This window comes from Colobus angolensis, unplaced genomic scaffold, assembly GCF_000951035.1.
Source record: "Colobus angolensis palliatus isolate OR3802 unplaced genomic scaffold, Cang.pa_1.0 Scaffold346, whole genome shotgun sequence".
Lineage (NCBI taxonomy): Eukaryota > Metazoa > Chordata > Mammalia > Primates > Cercopithecidae > Colobus > Colobus angolensis.
The window spans coordinates 407,258-410,490 of record NW_012116777.1 but is presented as its reverse complement, the minus strand read 5'-3'; the positions used below and the strand labels follow the sequence as shown (position 1 = coordinate 410,490).

Here is a 3,233-nt window from a genome sequence, read left to right as displayed (position 1 = left end):
CAAAGTGCTGGGATTACAGGCTTGAGCCACCGCGCCCGGCCACAACCAAAAATTTTAATAAATATATAGCATCTACAAGAAATTTTATTTACAACTTACATAATGTGTAAATTTGAGCAATTTATTTTACAACTTTTGAATCTAAAAATCACAAGCTTGACATGCATTTCAGAAAGTGAAACATAAAGGAGAGTAACATAAGCAAGAGGACAGAATGGGAGGTCCTGCATGCACATCCCACACAACATAATGCGGCAGCCACAGCAAACATAAGTGCATTTATGAAAGCCCTGGGATCCAGCTCAGAGTTTGTGACACCCAGATGGAGGCAAAGACCAAGGAAGACATCTTTAGAGGGTAAGCACTTGACCAAGTGGCAGGCTTGCCAATCATGGTCCCGGCTTCAAAAGAGAACACTGCCACATCTTACTTTAGACTTGGCTATAACTTACTTGGCTTTGGTCCTGCCACTGTAACAATCTGCCAAAAACCCAAGCGAATTCATACTCACCTTAGATTTAGGTGACAGACTTGCAGAACTTGGTTCTCTCTGTCGTCCCTGAATCAGGCAAAACACACATTCTTTACTTCTCTAGCCATGGTCTGCAAGAAATCTTCACATTGATATGATGAAATGCTAACTAACAATATGAAAAATAATAAATTATACATGTCACTAAAAATGGTAAATACATACTGAAATTCAAAATACTTTAAATTGTTATCATCTGAAACTGGACTGTTAAAATACAAGATATTTTACATAAGTCTCATGATAACCACTAGGAAAAAAATGTAGTAAAGAAAAAGAGAAAGGAATTAAAACATATAAAAACAAAAAAAAATTAAACTTAAACATTGGATATGGTGGCTCCTGCTTATAATTCCAACACTTTGGGAAGCCAAGGTGGAAGAATCATAAGCTCCAGAGTTTGAGACCAACCTGAGCAAAATGAGGAAACCTTATTTCTACAAAAAAAATTAGCTGGATGTTGTGGTACCTGTCGGTAGTCCAAGCCACTTGGGTGGCTAAGGTGGGAGGATTGCTCCAGCATGGGAGGTTGAGGCTACAGTGAGCTGGGATATGCCACTGCACTTCAGTCTGAGCAAGAAAGCAAAATTTTGCCTCAACAAAAATCAACAATACCACAGGAAAGACAGAACAAGAAAAAAAGAAACAAATGTAAAATGGACAGAGAGCTACAAATTTACAATAGTAACTGCTTACCTATCACTACTTTACATATAAAAAGATTAAGTTATCTACTAAACAGATACTGTTATAGACTGAATGTCATCTCCAAAATTTAGGAGAAAATTTAATAGACAATGTGATAGGATTAAGAGATGGAACCTTTAAGAATTAATTAAAGTATAAGCACTCCGCCCTCATGAATGGATTAATGGTCTTATAATGGCAATGGGCTGATTATAACGAGAATGGGTCTGTTATAAAAAAAAAAAAAGAAAGAAAGAAAAAAAAACTCTCTCTCCCTGACATCTTTGGCCAAGTTATTAACCAGCAACAGGACCTTCGATACATAGCAGTGTCACGATCTTTTGCCTTCCCAGCCTCCAGAATCATGAGTCAAATAAATTTCTATTAGTTATTAATTACCAGTCTGATATTCTGCTATTGCAGCAGAAAAGAGACTAAAACAGACAGAGTGGATGAATGAATCTTTTAAACCCTATAATATGCTGCCTACAGGAGATTCACTTCTGAATTAAGAGCATTGGCTAAAAGTGGAAGGATAGAAAATTATATTCCACGCAAAGAATAACCAAAGGAGTGCATTGGTAGTTAAGCTTAAATTAGACAAAATAGACTTTCTAACAACATCTGTCACAAGCATGAAATGAGTTTACCATATAATAATAACAGAGGTTAATTTGTCAAGAGAATATAGCTATATATATTCATGCATCCAAAAGTAAGGCTTCTAAATATAAAAAACAAATATTGACAGAACTGTAGGGAGAAGTAGAAAGAAATCCAATAACAGAAAACTTTAATGAAATGTACAATAAAGGAAATAGTTGATAGCATTGTAAATTGGCAAGGGGAAGTTGGCCTCATTTGTTGCATTTGAGAATGCAGCAAAGAAAGCGGGAACTTATACAGCAAGCCTGAGTTAGGCTGGGAAATAGGGTGGTGGATTAGAGGTCCCGCTTACCATACATTTGAAAAACACAGGGGAAAGCCATTCCTCCTCTGGAATGTTAAAATAGTTAAAGAGCAGAAATTTAGACTAAAGTCGCTCCAGTGCAATGTGTTCATAGGTTAAAAAAAAAAAAATCTAAACCCTAACTCAAATACCTTTGTTATAAATCACTATCCAGGCTGAAACAAAATGCGGTCTTAACCAATTATACACCTGCAATTAACCTCTGATTACATAACCAGGAAACTTCCATCTGGATAGTTCCAATAGAGCGACTACATAACTGTAACCAGTTCTTGAACTTGGATTGTTTTCTTACGCACCTGGTGGACCACAAATCATGGCTAGGTGCTTTCCATTTCACCAATCGCTATTAGCTCAGATAAACTGGTTAAGGTTTTAACACGGACTCCCGTTAAGTTTTAACAAGAAAGACTGGGGACCCCACGGGCCGCAGCTCCTGCCATGCACACACCCAGTGGCGGTTCTGCCCTGATGACCCACCTGGCATCCCTGAACAATCTGGGAAATTCTCAAGAGCAGGACGCTGCAGAAGGACTGGACCGGACGAGAGGGGCGGGTCGCGGGGGGTCCCCGCTGCTGGCCCAAGGGCCATCTTGCAGCCACAGGGGACTGACAGCTAAGCTGCCGGATACCCTGATCTGACTATGGGGAGGCCGGCAACGCCTGTTTCACAGGTCACTTCCCCTCTCGGGATGCCTAACCCTGCATACTCACCATTTCCCAGCTCCCAGGACGTCCGGGCAACTTAACTATGCTTCCCCAGCGATCTACAGCACACAGGGCAACAGGGACTGTGAGGGAGTTTCCCGGGGCTCCCAAGGTGCAGGAGGCTCAAGAGTGGAAAGGGAAACCAAGCTCCTGCGCCAGCACCAACGAGAGAAAAAGGCCCCGCCAAACTCTGGAAGCCACGCCCTCCTCTCCTCTCCAACTGCGCACCTGATTGGGTGGTTCCCACACCAGCGCCACTGATTGAATAAAACACCAGGACCCACACACCCGCGCACCACCCCTGCCCCTACCCCCCCCCACCTTCAGCGTTAGTGT

The 3,233-nt window shown here is 41.4% G+C and overlaps 1 long non-coding RNA gene across 1 annotated transcript; it reads right to left on the bottom strand.

The window, feature by feature from the left end:
- Positions 1-100: 100 nt before the first annotated feature.
- On the bottom strand, positions 101-3,085 carry LOC105519368. Its single transcript, XR_001002956.1, has 2 exons — positions 2,904-3,085; positions 101-614 (listed from the first exon to the last, which is right to left on the bottom strand). It is a non-coding gene; the product is annotated as an uncharacterized LOC105519368 (long non-coding RNA).
- Positions 3,086-3,233: the final 148 nt, after the last annotated feature.